This window comes from Carassius auratus, unplaced genomic scaffold (assembly GCF_003368295.1).
Source record: "Carassius auratus strain Wakin unplaced genomic scaffold, ASM336829v1 scaf_tig00055398, whole genome shotgun sequence".
NCBI classification, from domain to species: Eukaryota; Metazoa; Chordata; class Actinopteri; order Cypriniformes; family Cyprinidae; genus Carassius; species Carassius auratus.
In genome coordinates this window covers 4,530-21,762 of record NW_020527346.1, presented here as the reverse complement: position 1 = coordinate 21,762, position 17,233 = coordinate 4,530, and the positions used below count along the sequence as shown (strand labels likewise).

The 17,233-nt window shown below is 35.0% G+C and overlaps 1 pseudogene; it reads right to left on the bottom strand.

Moving 5' to 3' along the window:
- Positions 1-7: 7 nt before the first annotated feature.
- LOC113090448 (transmembrane protein 117-like) lies at positions 8-13,358 on the bottom strand (annotated as a pseudogene).
- Between the last annotated feature and the right edge of the window lie 3,875 nt (positions 13,359-17,233).

Below are 17,233 nucleotides of genomic sequence, written 5' to 3'. Positions count from 1 at the left end.
AGCGTGCTGCGGTTGAAGTCGCGTAGCGTCTCTGATCCTCCACGGTGAAGATCTTCTCTCCTGGACCTACGTATTGACGTATTCATAGGGCTTTGTAGAAGATCTGGTTCTTCCACATGTTAAGGTCAGGATGAGGACTAGGAAGATGATTCCATAGTTAAACATTTCCCTGAGATAGTGGGAAAAATGAGAGAGATAGTGTGTTTGGTATTTATTCCAGTGACTATCCTGGTGGCAACTACCCAAAACACCCCAGCAGCAAGCATTAAACAATTTTCCTGACGTAGAAAATAGCAAAAACAGAACATCAGCATGTTGGGAATTGATCCCAGAGTATCTGCAAGTCAGACGGCTGCTTGAGAAAGAGGAATAATGAGTTGGGAGTCACTTTCTAATGGCTTTTGTTGTTAACGCAGTCATGCGGGGTTCCTCTCAAACGCTAAATCACAGCGGCAAACAATAAGGTTAAAGACTTTATGAACGGTTTGAGCAGGAAGGCCATTCCCCAAGCCTTCAGGGAGCGATCATCTATTCCCAGACGGATATCAAGAGCCTCGCTACAGTGAGCAAAACACAGCGAGATGGGAAAAGAGAAACCAAAGCGGTTCACTCCCACACTTCCGACAGATTTACCGACTCCATTATATAAACGCACGTTTACAGATGAGCAAATACTAATTAGCATGCATTACCAACGCTGCCTTCAAACACATCATTATAAAGAGATGTATCTAACGAGCTAATATTCTGACAGGGTGTCCCTTTGGTAAGGAATTAATTCATCCGTCCTGTCCCAAACGACAGTTTAGAGCAGTAATATGGCTTGATTCACCGGCATAATTGTGCTCACGGTGTATTTGCTGTCGTGCCCTACTTAAAGCACAAGTGTGTGTATTTACCCCGTTGATGTGGATGTGGTACTCATCCTTAAAGATGCGCTTGCAGACGGGCAGTTTGAACTTCAGCTGCGTGGTGGAAAGACCCGGGAGGTTCATGTCCAGATCGCCCATGAAATGAGGAAACTCCCAATCCTGGAAGAGGAAGATCCAGTAAACGTGTGTAAGTGAACACACAATGAATGAACCCTTCAGGCGTTACAGTGCCACATCAAACCTCACGTAGCTGTATGCACACACTTCAGAGGGGTGGGATGAAGTACTGCATGTCTGAAGCAGGGTTGTACTACAAAAATACTTTAACAAGGTGATCATCAAGTTTCTTTCTCAAACTATGTTTGATATAGCAACAGTTTTTCTCTGCCTGAGTCATGCACTAAATCTGACACATGCAACCAGTTAACAGATCAAATATCCACTTATCCCCGCGATCTCTATCTGTTAAGAGCCATAGACGTATAGAAGACACATACACATTAATAGTCCAGCAACAACTCTGGTCAAACTACATGTATTTGAAATACATGTGTGATCAACACTGCCCACCCCCGATCTAAAGGGCAAACCTATTTGAAGAGCACATCAAATAAACTACTGTGCAGGAAATACAACAGATATTTCAGAAACTATTTTGTGCGTTGTAACACTGTTTTGTGCAACTGCACAGTAACACATAAAATAACAATACTTCGCAAAGAACTAGGTCCAGGCATCTACACAAAACACCCTAGCAACTGAATCAAAATACTTCATCAGCTCTGTATAGCATCCTGACAACTACCCAAAACACCATAACTATGGTTTGTGTGTGAAGGTCTGTGATTACATGTATTTGCATATATGCGCCTTTGTTCATTTGTTTGTGTGTTTGAGCATGCTTTTTGTGTGTGTTTGTTTTTGTGCGTCTTTGCTTTTTGTTTGTATGTGCACTATTTTGTGCATGTGTTTGTTTGCTTGTGTGTATGTGTGTTTTTATGTGTGCAGTGTTTGTTTGTGCATGTGTATGTTGGTGGTTTTGTTTATGCATGTATTTGTGAGTGTATGGCTGTGTGTGTGTGTGTGTTTTGTGTGTGTGTCTGTGTTTAACGAGTGTGTCAGTGTGTATTTATGAGTGTGTGAGTGTTTATACATGTTTGTGAGTGCGTCTGTGTTTATAAATATGTTTGTGTGTTTATAAATGTGTTTGTAAGTGCATGTGTTTGTGAGTGTGTTTATGCATATGTTTGTGTTTGTGTTTATAAGTGTGTTTGTGAGTGTGTTCATGCATGTGTTTGTGAGTGTGCTTATGCATGTGTTTGTGAGTGTGTTTATGGCATGTGTTTGTGAGTGTGTTTATGTATGTGATTGTGTTTATAAGTGTGTTTGTGATTGTGTTTATAAGTGTGTTTATGCATATGTTTGTGTTTGTGTTTATAAGTGTGTTTGTGAGTGTGTTCATGCATGTGTTTGTGAGTGTGTTCATGCATGTGTTTGTGAGTGTGTTTATGCATGTGTTTGTGAGTGTGTTTATGCATGTGTTTGTGTTTGTAAGTGTGTTTATAAGTGTGTTTGTGAGTGTGTTTATGCATGTGTTTGTGAGTGTGTTCATGCATGTGTTTGTGAGTGTGTTCATGCATGTGTTTGTGAGTGTGTTCATGCATGTGTTTGTGAGTGTGTTCATGCATGTGTTTGTGAGTGTGTTCATGCATGTGTTTGTGAGTGTGTTCATGCATGTGTTTGTGAGTGTGTTCATGCATGTGTTTGTGAGTGTGCTTATGCATGTGTTTGTGAGTGTGTTCATGCATGTGTTTGTGAGTGTGCTTATGCATGTGTTTGTGAGTGTGTTTATGCATGTGTTTGTGAGTGTGTTCATGCATATGTTTGTGTTTGTGTTTATAAGTGTGTTTGTGAGTGTGTTCATGCATATGTTTGTGTTTGTGTTTATAAGTGTGTTTGTGAGTGTGTTCATGCATGTGTTGTGAGTGTGTTTATGCATGTGTTTGTGAGTGTGTTTATGCATGTGTTTGTGTTTGTAAGTGTTTATAAGTATGTTTGTGAGTGTGTTCATGTATGTGTTTGTGAGTGTGTTTATGCATGTGATTGTGTTTATAAGTGTGTTTGTGATTGTGTTTATAAGTGTGTTTATGCATGTGTTTGTGTTTGTTAATGTGTGTGTATTTTCTGAGTGTGTTCAGAAGTCTGGCTCATTTCTGATGGTCTCTGTTGTTCTTTTCTCTCTGACATTTCTAAGAGATCAGAAATGAATTGTGAGGCGTCTTAAGTTTTGCGCTGAGATCCCAGCGTCACCGAACATCAGCCGAAGCGGCGTCTGATCCGGCCGTTCTCCTCTCGACAACAGTCAGAGCGAAATCAATAAAACTTTGATAATGTATAAAGGGATCTGAGACGAATGCCACGGCCCACAGCTCCAGGACAAACACAGAAACAAACCAAAGTAAGCTGCAGAAATACAGAATAATGCCGTTTCTTGGCAATTAGGCTTCGTGTTTAGAAAACGGAGAGTCTTTGATTTCTATGTGACTTGGCGGAGAGTTAACGAGGATCCGTGTAATTACAGTGCAGCTCATCGTTTCGCCTCATTGACGTCCATGATAACTGTGTAACACAAAATGAAGCTTAAATTACGTGGAATGAAACCAATGGAAGAGGTTGAAATGAAAGAGCTTGTAAATTCCCGCCGGCTCGCGGCCGTTCTGGGTCTCTGAGTTAATTAGACACTGAATAAAATATCAGGCACGTCACAGAGATTAACCGTCACATGGAGCGAACGCAGACAAAAGTGAGGTGAAATATCCAGCATGTGAGAGAGACGCAGATAAAGACACATAACGATAACGGACTGAGACTGAAGCAATACTTACAATCAGACAGTGAATGTCAACATATTTGAGCCAACACAGGTAAGTGATTGAGACACTGTAATCAGACACAGACAGACTGTGATTTCAGCAAGGCTTCTGATTGGTCGAGAGAAGCTGGAGGAAAAATAAAATAATCACAGACATGATGGATGATAAGGGCAAGGTCAACAAAACAAATATAAAAAAAAAATCAAACAAACTGATGAATAAAATGATATGAATTGAGACAATGTTCAGAAAATGTATAAAAATAAATCTATAAGTGTTATAGAAAAATACCTACTTCATTAAACACAGAAAAATATATATAAAAAACTAAAATAAACAAATAAATTGATTTGAGATGAGAAAGATGACAATTAAAGTAAAACTGAATAACATTTTTGAATAAAATAAAATAAAATAATGAAAGTGATGAGTGACGTCTGGGGGAAAGAAATTATTTACGTTAAAAAAAAAACTTTAATAAAATATTGTGAGATGCGATTGTTAAAAAAAACAGAACAGTGAAATTTGAAGTAAATAAACAAACAAAGTGACGTTAGAAATGAGGCTGAAAAAGTAAAGGTGAAAACCTCAGTACAAACACCCATCTGAAGGAAGAAAACATGAACATTTTAAAATGAAACAATAACCTTTACTTTTTATCTCCTAAACGGATTAAAGTTGGATTTAAAGGGAATTGAAGACAGGTTCACATGAGAATGACCCACTTTAAGAAGCTCTGGCCAGAATCTCCAGACATCAGATGAGCCTGCGACCGTGTGTGTGTGTGTGTGTGTGTGTGTGTGTGTGAGGTTATTACAGGACGAACAGTGAGAGGAGCTGTTGAGCTCGTATTAGCATATTCATGAGACAGTGACACACTCCTTTGTGATTTGCTGCCTGTGGCGATGTGGAGGACATTAAACAAGAATCAGTCAAGAGCGGACACACACACACACACACAGAGTCAGTGAAGCAGCGTCAGACGAGCTGGTGTTTGTACCTGCATGACGATGAGGAGGTCAAAGACCAGGATGAAGGAGGCCAGGAACGCTCTGGAGACCTCGTCGCTGGGCAGGAAGCCTCGGTTCAGGTTATCCCAGCTGATCCAGTCTGTACTGATGACCAGAACCACCACAGACGTCAGCGAGAACAGCACCGTCCTGACACACACACACACACACATTAGACTAGAATCTGTGTTTAAAGTGTAATGTATTTCTGTGATGCTCCGCTGTATTTTCAGCATCATTCCTCCAGTCTTCAGTGTCACATGATCTTCAGAAATCAGAATAATATGATGATTTACTGCTCAGAAACATTTCTGATTATTATCAGTGTTGAACAGATTTGCTCAATATTTCTGTGGAAACCGTGATACATTTTATTTTTTACGACTCAACAGATGAACAGAAAGTTGTTCTTGATGGAATACAAGCATTGAATCTTACACACACCAATCTTCTGAATGGCAGTGTATCATAAAATAAAATGTGAGATGTGACAGCTGAGAAGACAAGAAAATAAAACGTACAATAATATAAAAACAAAAACCACTGAAAAAGGTAAGATCAATAATACCCTCAATAAATAGATTTGAGTGAGACTTCTGAAATTTCCATTAAAAGCATTAAATAAAATACAATAGAAACGCTTTAATTAAAAATAATTAAAAAGAAAAAAAATTATCCAGTGTTAGATGTGATAGCTGAAAATTAAAATAAATCTTTAACATATTAAAGAACATTTAATGGTTGAAAAGTAAAGATGAAAATAAATAAAACAGAGTGATTATATAATAAAATATGCTGTTGAAAAATTCAAAAAGACAGAAAAAAGAAAGAAAGAAAGAAAGAGAGAAAGAAAGAAAAAAGAAAGAAAGAGAGAATGAAAGAAAGAAACAAAGAAAGAAAAAAGAGAGAAAGAAAGAAAAAGAAAGAAACAAAAAAGAGAGAAACAAAGAAAGAATCAAAGAAAGAGAGAAAGAAAAAAAAGAAAAGAAACAAAGAAAGAAACAAAGAAAGAAAGAAAGATAGATAGATAGAAAGAAAGAAAGAAAGAAAGAAAGAAAGAAAGAAAGAAAGAAAGAAAGAAAGAAAAGAAAAGAAAGAAATAAAGAAAGAAAGAAAGAAAAGACAGCATCTCTGGAAAATATATATTTGTATAAATAAGATGCATTTAAGTAAATCTAATATATAAATGAATCATAAATAAATGAATGTGCCTTAAAAAGTCAATTAAATAAAAGAAAAATCCAAAGCAAAAAAATGCATGCATTAAAAGTTAAAAGCAAAAACACTTTTAAACACTTTATAAAAGCTTTTAAAACTTAAAAACTTTTAAAAACCCGGTTATTTTAAATCGTAAAAGTATTTCACAATAATTCAGCTTTCACTGTATTTTTGGTCAAATAAAAGCAGTCTTTCTGAGCAGAAGAGTCATTAATAATGGTGATTATTGCAGACTTTGACTGCGAGTGTGTGTCAGTCGTCTGAAGATCCTCGCTGCTGGTGACTAATGCTAGAGACTGCATTAATAAAGCACGAGCGCGTATGAAACATATCTCATAATGCACTTCTGATGGATGCACTGAATAATACAGACACCAGATCAGCTCTCCACCGCGTCACTGTGAGCTCATTCATCAGACACTGATCCTGAGTCAGTGCTTCTTCACACGAGCTGGAGAAACTGAATCAGAGGTTATTCTTCAGGTGTGTCCAAACAGAGGACACTCAAAACAGTTCACAGTACTCAGTGTTTCTCTCCATCCTTGTTTAGATAAAGAGTTATCATATATAATCATGATCCATCAGTGGATGTTCTTCTGAAGAAACACATTTTTGTTTACAGTTACATTTCTCCTAATAAATCACAGTAATATTAACATTTCCCTAACAATAAAATTAACTTTTTTACATTTAAAATTAACTAAAATTATATTAATAATGTAAATTAATATAATATGAATGTGAACTACTGACGATGCTAAAAATAAAAAATCAAACTATTATAAAAAAGTTTTTTTAATGCATTTAAAAAAAAATAGCAACAGTCATCTTCCACTAAATGTAATTTTGACTAATTAGATATATTATATTAATAAACATGAATGTAAACAGCAATAAGTGATTTTATGGTGTTTTAATTCATCTTTTATATCTGGGAGATTTCCACACATGTTTAATTCACTCATTCTTCACAATAATTCTTCACTACATCCGTTTATTTTAAAACTTTCTTTAATAACATTACTAATTTCATAATGCTGTCATTGTGAATAATTCATCAGTGCAATGTTTTCCTAAATACAATACATTTTCATTTATACTCAAAATTAGATATTTGTAAATTTGAACATTTTAATTATTAAAATGCATATTAAATATTAAGATATAGAGAGTATGCACTTTTTAAATAATGCATAATAAAAATTGCAATATTAATTTACCACAAAATGTATGGCAAATTAAACATTACATTAATAATAAAACAAATATACTAATAATTTATATTGATATAATATGAATGCAAACTATTGGAAAAATAAATAAATTATATATATATATATATATATATATATATATATATATATATATATATATATTTTTTTTTTTTTTTTTTTTTCTCTCTATATTTGTATGAAGTATTGCAGATACAGTGAGAGTGAAGGGAAGTAAGCTTCAGTAAATGGCTGTGATGTGCATGGGGTCAAAGGTCACGTTGTCGAGTGTGTTTTCAGGGTCAGAGTGTGTGTTGGGTCACGTTCAAACACAGCGGCGCTGATTGATTTTCTGCTGTGCTAGTCTTTAATTAAACGTGCTGATAAGGCAAACAGGCACTGAAACAACATTATTAACTCACACACAGTTTAACGGCGTCTGTTACTCCCACAAGGACATTTTCACTCAAATCTCATTCCTAATGTTAGAGAACTACAATTACAACTGACTAACTCCCTTTGGCATACTTAAAACACGACTTATTCATGTTATTTCATACCTCACAGCCAGAGGCTAATTAATTAGCACACAAAATCAGCTCAGAATCATGTTTACACTGACCAGAGGCTGTACAAGCACTAATTATTCATCAAAACCTCGTCTGGAGCGTCTCCAAATCCTCCTTTTATGAGCAGGACTGTTGTTTCGGGGATAAACCTGCATTTAACTGGCTTTAATAATATTATTTATTTAACATATTTCTTAATCATGTCCTTATTACTATGAATGATTCATCAGTGCAGGTGTTTCGAAAGAAAATTAATGTTTTTGTACACAGTTCAAATTAAATAACACAATCATGAACAAACTGCGTATTAAATATTTAAATTTTATAATAATAAGAATTATTCAAATTCACAAGGAATTACAGTAATTATAATTATAAAATATTTATAAATAATACATAGAAATATATTGTTAATTATAATTATATTACTGTTAAACTTAAATAGCTACTGTATAAAATAATTCAGTATTTAAATATATATTTTAAATAACTGCATATTAAAAACAGCAAGTCATTTATTAGTACATTTAGTTTTGATTATGACAACTTAACATTATATTAATAACTATAATTTTATTCATTACATTCTAATTCTAAAATAAAATCAACTTATTAATTAATACATAATAAAGTATTATAATAATAATAATAATAATAATATGAATAAGTATATATTAATAATTATTAAAATAAAAATTATTATTATATAATAATAATTTAATGTGACTACTAAAACTGCAGTATTGTCATTGTAATGTGATTGTGTAAAACATTAAACTTATTTATGATATTTAAAATCTGCTAGTAAATTTATTTCTTTTTAAACTTTATTTAATTATTTTAATTATTTCTGTATAATATCGTTATTGTGTATTCATTGCGCAGGTTACTATTAAGAAATAATTATTGCTTCCAACTAAAACTACATCGTGTACATGAAATCAAATGATTAAATCAAAAAACATTTTTTAAAAACAATTTAAATAATTGCATACTAAAATTCGCTATAGCCATTTAGCATTAAGGACCAAATTTACTAAAAGGCAAATTAGCTTGTTAGCTCAATAACAAAACTGTTCTGATGGGCGTGAAAATTTCTGCAGGTGATTTTCCGACAACGTGCAAATTTAAGAACACAGATGCAATTAACATCTCATTTGCATATCGACAAACACAATATACCAGGTCCAGCACAAGTGAGTGTAGTAGCTAAGAATCAGAGCTGATGCTCATCAGGTGATCTACTCACGACACAGATGCGACATACTTTGTTTGAGCGTTACATAAAGGCAGAAATGCCAGTAATTTGACGAGACCGAATGTTAGTAAATCCCGCTGCGTGATTTATTTGAATACACTCCTCCCAGATTTTAACATCTGAAAGGCAAACTCTAATAACGTCAGATGCAAAAATAACTCTGTCCATGCCTGATTGTTCACTACATTCTACTATTTTAACTGCAAAAGACGGTTTTCGCTGGCACAAGCTGTTAATAGATTTTTGAATGTGACATATGAGACCTATATTATTAATCATGCTTCCATACACAGTGTGTGTTTTCTGTTCTGGAGTGGATACAGCTTCAGTCTGGAGTCTGATTGGTTGTTTCTGACCCGATCACATGATCGTCTCACCAGAACAAAACAATGCGGTTGTGTCCCCGTCTCCACAAGTGTCTGGCGCTGCGGCCCCAGTCTGGATAATGAGTGTCCTGCAGCATCATGTCTGTCACCTTGGAAACAAACAGACAAACAAACAAACAAACACTCCTTATTGACTTTCACAGCAACTGAGCTCAGAGTCATAAAAGAGTCAAATCCCAATAAAGAAACGCTATATGTAATAAACATATATGTAATAAAGTTCAGCACATCTATTTTTTATCTATTTTTATTAAAAACAAAAATGTAAAAGTAGAGAACATATACAATTCAATCTATTTAAAAATATGAACAAAAATACCAAGTTTCTCAGTGACACACACAGTATAAATATTACACAGTATAAATATTTTAAAATATTTTTATGTATGTTCAGTATTTATATATATATATATTTTTTCTTCAATATTATGTATTAACTAGACAAAAAAGTTTGTTAAGACAAACTTTAGGTTTAGAACGCCTAGCCTGAAGGTTTTAAGAAGTTGTTGCGTGACCAAAGAGTTTGAAAAAGTTTGAAAAGTTTAAAAAGTTGTACGTTTGATGGCAAGTTACAAGCATGTCACTAGCATGTTTCTAGCATGATTAGTATGTTACTAGCATGATTAACAAGTTACTAGCATGTCGCTAGCATGATAACCAAGTTACTAGCATGTCGCTAGCATGTTTCTAGCATAATACTAGCATGTCATTAGCATAATTAGCAGGTTACTAGCATGTTGCTAGCATGATTAACATTTTGCTAGCATGATTAGCATGTTACTAGCATGTCGCTAACATGATCGGTAAGTAACTAGCATGTCGCTAGCATGTTTCTAGCATGTTACTAGTATGATTAACAAGTGACTTGCATGTCGCTAGCATGATAAGCAGGTGACTAGCATGTTGCTAGCATGTTTTTAGCATAATTAGCATGTTACTAGCATGATCAACATGTGACTAGCATGTAGCTAGCATGTTTCTAACATGATTAACAGATTCCTGGCATGTTGCTAGCATGTTTGTAGCATGATTGAAATACATAATGTAAATTAAATCTGATCAGTGTTATTTTAGTATCACTGAGATAATATTTTGTATTCATATTTTGAATTACTTTTGACTTAGATTTTTATATTTTTTGCATTTTAATTTTGCTTTGTGTATGTGTGTGTGATTTTTCTTTTTAAATATTTTTTTTTTGCATTTCATGTTCAAATCAATAACATTTTCATGCAAAATATTAAAATATATTTAATATATTAAAAACTGCAATTACCACTAATCATTTCACTAATAATAAAACACGTCATGTTCCTTTACATTAATATAAATTACATTAATAATATAGATAAACAAATAAATTCATAAAGATTATAACATTTAAAATATGTATGACATCAAGGTATATTTATTGATTTACATGATGGTTTGTCAGGTGCACTAGAGTTGTGCCCTAGGGAGTGTGCACACTACGCAGGGACCTGATCTGATCCTTCACAGGAGAAAGACCGAAAGCCGTGAGGAGGGAAGGAGAAAGTGAAATAAAACTGTGCAGATGAAGGACTGAATTAATGGTCTCGATTCAGCACTTTTAGACGCTCCTTCACCCTTCCTCTCGCTCTTCATCCCTCGCTTTTCTCCTCCTCTCCTCTCTCTTGTTCATCCCTGCAGTCTGAACACAGGAATACTAATGCACCGAGCACACACACACACACACACACACACTGATCTGAAGTACACCTCGCTGGCGTGTCAGCGAGAAACACACTTTGACATCGGATGTTTGTTTGCTGTGTGTCCTTCAGTGAACTTGGGAAAACCTCTCTTCAGAGTCGATGAGAGCTCTATCTTCACAACTGTCAACGACTATAACACTGTTTAGAAACTGACAGTAAAGATACGCTGACGTAAACACAAGAGTGTCTTTCAGTTTGAGTGACACCTGTCAGTCTGACCGTCACTCTTGTGAAGAGATCTTTAAATAATTCCACTTTTAATGAAGCATTAAAAGGCAACATGGGATCAAAAGAAATTATTTATATATATATATATATATATATATATATATATATATATATATATATGTATGTATGTGTGTGTGTGTATATAAAATTTATATTTATAATTTATTCATATATGCTTATTTAGAAAAAAGATTAAATATACAGTACATAGATATATTTATAAAATGCATATTACAACTAAGAATTTTTTTTAAACATTGTTTTTTAATTAAAATTTTAATGTATATTACATATTAATATATTACAAAAGATAACTTGTGATTGTGATATTTTAGAAAATAAGATTGAATTAAAAAACATGGTAAAGTCATTTTAATGTAAATATTTTTACTGAAGTATTTAAGTTATATTTAAATGTTTTATTTTGACTTTTTATTGTAAATGTTCTACTTTAAGAATGTCTTTTGTGGCATTTTAGATTTTTTATTAGTATTTATTTATTTTACCACTATGAAAAAAGGGTAAAGTCATTATAATAAAAATATTGAAACTTTTATTTTAACTTATTTTGACTGCTTTTATTTGTAAAAAAAAAAAAAAAAAAATACATATATATATATATATATATATATATATATATATATATATATATATATATATATATATATATATATATATATATATATATATTTAGATTTTATTATTATTATTTTTTTACTTATAATTTGATCAGTTATTAGCTTTTCACAAACTAATAAACTTGGTCTAAATGTCAGTCTTTGTAAATTACAAAAAAGAAAATAATAAAAAACTCATAAATAAATAATTTAAAAAATGTGATAATTTTAAATAACGCAATTGTATACAAAACTATTATATGTAAAATGATTTGTGTATTTTAAAATAAAGCACAAGCAGGCTGAAGCTGCTGCATCGTGACGCAATGCATCATTAATTGCTTCCAGTGTGAATGAACATCATTTTTATCATATTTTTCAAGTATTATTAATTTCAGTGGGAGTAAAAGAGTAGCACCTGTAAGGAATATAGTAATAGTATTTCTGCGCTTGTATCTGGGGGCAGAATGAAGAATTTGTTGGTTCAGGTGATCTCTAAAGTCACATTCTCTCTGCGTGCGGCCGCTGCCTCTGGGAATCAGAGTCAATTACCAACAAATAATTACAGAAACATTTCAGAGGCTCGTCAGACGCGGGGAAAGTTCGTCAAGGTCACGATATCACATAAAACAATTACATGCTACTTTAAAGTTGCCAAAGAAAACATAAATCAAAATCCACCACATTTACTTTAATAAAAGCTCTTGGTGTTATTTGGGAAACATTCATCAGTGAACATGATTCTAGAGGAGTGATTCCCTTTTTATCAGTTTAAAAATGCATAAAAGAACTAATAACCGTTTTTTATGAATGCTTCTCACAAACTCAGGAAACCCTGCTCTGAAGTTTTCGTAAAATCTTTCATCAATCTGCTTTTTGCTCTACGCTCCAGTCCTGACGGATAAATGAATGATGAAAGGAAACCCGGTTTGGAATGTCATGTCATACTGACTTTAAACAGGTCCTGGTTTGAGTCTCACCATCCACGCCGTCACAAAATCTCCCATCCACGTTCCTACAGCAGCCATCTTCATGAAGCTCTCGTTCCTGATGCCCATGTACTCCGTCACCATGTGAGGCCTGTACAGACAGATCAGCACTGATCAGCTCCAGCAAGCCAAAGAGGCGAGTACCACTGAAATAACGTGTTTTCCTTAACACTTTTGACCATTTCTCATGTTAAAACTGTGTTTTTGGACATGGACTATTACAAGATCATGTTTTTTGGACATATCACATATCACAATTTCATTGTTTTTTTGGAGCATGGTTTTTGAACATTTACCATGGTAATACTATGATTGTTGAATATTTATCACGTTTATACAATGGCCACTGAAAAAACATGTTTTTGTATGTATAACATGTTATTACTATTATTATTATTATTGGGAGTCATATCATTTATCACCAGTAAAATATGGAGTGCCACAAGGATCTGTTCTAGGTCCTCTGCTATTTTCAATATACATGTTGCCATGTTGTAATATTATTTGAAAATAATTAGTTTTCACTGTTGTGCTGATGATACTCAGCTATTTATCTCAACAAGACCAGATGAATCTTCTAAATTATCTAAGCTAACTGAGTGTGTTAAAAATGTGAAAGATTGGATGATCAATCATTATCTCCTATTAAATTCGGATCAGAGAGAGATACTAATTATTGGACCAAAAAACACTACACAGAATCTGTGTAGATCACAATCTGCAACTAGACGGATGTACTGTTACTTCCTCTACAGTCAGAAATCTGGGTGTTATATTAGACAGCAATTTGTCTTTTTGAAAACCATATTTCCAATGTTACAAAAACTGCATTCTTCCATCTTAGAAACATTGCCAAGCTACGAAACATGTTATCTGTTTCTGATGCAGAAAAGCTAGTTCATGCATTCATGACCTCTAGACTGGACTATTGTAATGCACTTCTAGGTGGTTGTCCTGCTTCTTCAATAAACAAGCTACAGGTCGTCCAAAATGCAGCAGCTAGAGTCCTTACCAGGTCAAGAAAATATGATCATATTACCCCAATTTTACAGTCTCTGCACTGGCTACCTATTAAGTTCTGTATCAGTTACAAATTATCATTACTTACCTATAAGGCCCTAAATGGTTTAGCTCCTGCGTACCTAACTAGCCTTCTACCACGTTACAACCCATCATGCTCCCTAAGGTCACAAAACGCTGGACTTTTGGTCGTTCCTAGGATAGCAAAGTCCACTAAAGGAGGTAGAGCTTTCTCACATTTGGCTCCCAAACTCTGGAATAGCCTTCCTGATAATGTTCGGGTTTCAGACACACTCTCTCTGTTTAAATCTAGATTAAAAACACATCTCTTTCACCAAGCATTCGAATAATGTATCTTTTTAATTATGAGTGTAGTTGCATCTGTTCAAATGCACATTATTATTCTTTAGCTTGGGTTAAACTAATTAATTTTACTTGGTTTTTCCGTAACCAGGATTTACACAAGCTCCAGTCTGGATCCAGAACACCTGAGAAGAGACGATGCTGACTCCTCAGAGAACCTCAGATGATGCTAACCCTAAGAACAACATACCCAATTAACAAATATTGCTACAAGTGTGACTGCATCATGTAATAATTGCTGTTAATAATGTTCATCGTCTGGCTGACTATGTCTTATATTAATTTGTCTGAAAATTCCTGTCACATGCAAATAAACTGACAGTCACCAATTACACTCACCTAAAGGATTATTAGGAACACCTGTTCAATTTCACATTAATGCAATTATCTAATCAACCAATCACATGGCAGTTGCTTCAATGCATTTAGGGGTGTGGTCCTGGTCAAGACAATCTCCTGAACTGCAAACTGAATGTCAGAATGGGAAAGGAGTGTGGCATGGTTGTTGGTGCCAGACGGGCCGGTCGGAGTATTTCACAATCTGCTCAGTTACTTGGATTTTCACGGGCAATCATTTCTAGGGTTTACTAAGCATGGTGTGAAAAGGAAAAAACATTCAGTATGCAGCAGTCCTGTGGGTGAAAATGCCTTGTTGATGCTAGAGGTCAGAGGAGAATGGGCCGACTGTTTCAAGCTGATAGAAGAGCAACTTTGACTGAAATAACCACTCGTTACAACCGAGGTATGCAGCAAAGCATTTGTGAAGCCACAACACACACAACCTTGAGGTGGATGGGCTACAACAGCAGAAGATCCCACCGGGTACCACTCATCTCCACTACAAATAGGAAAAAGAGGCTACAATTTGCATGAGCTCACCAAAACTGGACAGTTGAAGACTGGAGAAATATTGCCTTGTCTGATGAGTCTGGATTTCTGTTGAGACATTCAGATAGTAGAGTCAGAATTTGGCGTAAACAGAATGAGAACATGGATCCATCATGCTTTGTTACCACTGTGCAGGCTGCTGCTGGTGGTGTAATGGTGTGGGGGATGTTTTCTTGGCACACTTTAGGCCCCTTAGTGCCAATTGGGCATCATTTAAATGCCACGGTCTACCTGAGCATTGTTTCTGACCATGTCCATCCCTTTATGACCACCATGTACCCATCCTCCGATGGCTACTTCCAGCAGGATAATGCACCATGTCACAAAGCTCGAATCATTTCAGACTGGTTTCTTGAACATGACAGTGAGTTCACTGTACTAAAATAGCCCCACAGTCACCAGATCTCAACCCAATCTTTGGGATGTGGTGGAACGGGAGCTTCGTGCCTTGGATGTGCATCCCACAAATCTCCATCAACTGCAAGATGCTATCCTATCAATATGGGCCAACATCTCTAAAGAACACTTTCAGCACCTTGTTGAATCAATGCCATGTAGAATTAAGGCAGTTCTGAAGGCGAAAGAGGGTCAAACACAGTATTAGTATGCTGTTCCTAATAATCCTTTAGGTGAGTGTATAAGTTACTACTAAATATTATAAAAACATAATTGTATGTAATGTTGCATTGCAATGATTTGTATCATAAAAAGTGCCTTACAAATAAACTTGAATTTAACTGAATTATTATTATATCTTTAAGATAGCACATTGTTTGATGTACCTCAGTATTGCCATGTTTGGGGACATGCCCTACACTATATTTTTTATGTTAATACCATGTTTTAGTACCATTGAATAAACACGTTTTTGTACATGTATCATTGAATTGCCATTTTTTTGAGAACATGCCCTATGGTAATATCAAGTTTATTTTGAACAATCATGGTAATACCATATTTTTTGAACACTTACACTGGTAATACCATGAGTTGTGGACATGTATCTTATGTTTTTGAACCATGGAACTACCATGTTTTTCAACATGTCCCAATGCAAGCTAATATTCTTTGAACAATTACAACGGTGATAAGTTTTTTTTTTTTTATTTCCCATGTTTTTGGACATCTACCAGTCCAACCTTGCTTTTATTTTGGCCATGTACCATTGAATTACCATGTTTGTTGGACATGTCCCATTGTAATAGCATGTTTTTGCCCATTTTCCATGTTAAGAGGCCTGATCTGGTCCGTCTGATGTTTTATGTCACAGCTGATCATGAAGTATAACAACTTCAGCTGCATCTTCTCCAGAAGCTTTTATCTGACCTGACATCTGCTGGATGCATGGAGTGTTTCAGTCAGGACATGCTAACATCATCAGCAACACTTCAGAGGCCTTTACAATACATTCAGGGAGCGACTGGCTTCCAGAAACTGATCCAAAGCAAATAAAAAACACAGCCAAGCCTTCACACATTGTGACAGCGAGCGAATGTAATCTCTTTTACGCAGCTTTTATGCCGTCAGAAGTGTTTACAGGCCTTGAACAGGTACAAACTCGTTAATCTTCTTATGCACGTCGCGTTGTGGATTACAGACGGTGGGTAACACAGAACAAGGCCAATTTTCTTGCGCACAAATGTCAGAACGAGCGGATTGATGCCACCCAGGTTCTTTGGTCTTGCTGTTAAGGATAATAATACCATTATGCTGTAAATAAGCTTTCATGCTCATTAGCACGTCCAATCAACACAAATCTGTAAACCAAACGAATGCATGACCCACATGGCGCGCGAGAGAGAATCTGTATTCCATTCGTTACTGCCCATCGTTAGGGCGCATGTCCAGACCACGACTTATCACCTTCCCTCCGCGCCGATAAAGCCACTTTGATTAGAACGAAGATTCATTGGCGCATTAAGTCGGTTTCAAACACCCTGCGGTTGTGGAAGGCGTCCAGCCGCTGGGAGTCGTTCACCAAGGGCATCGAGCTAA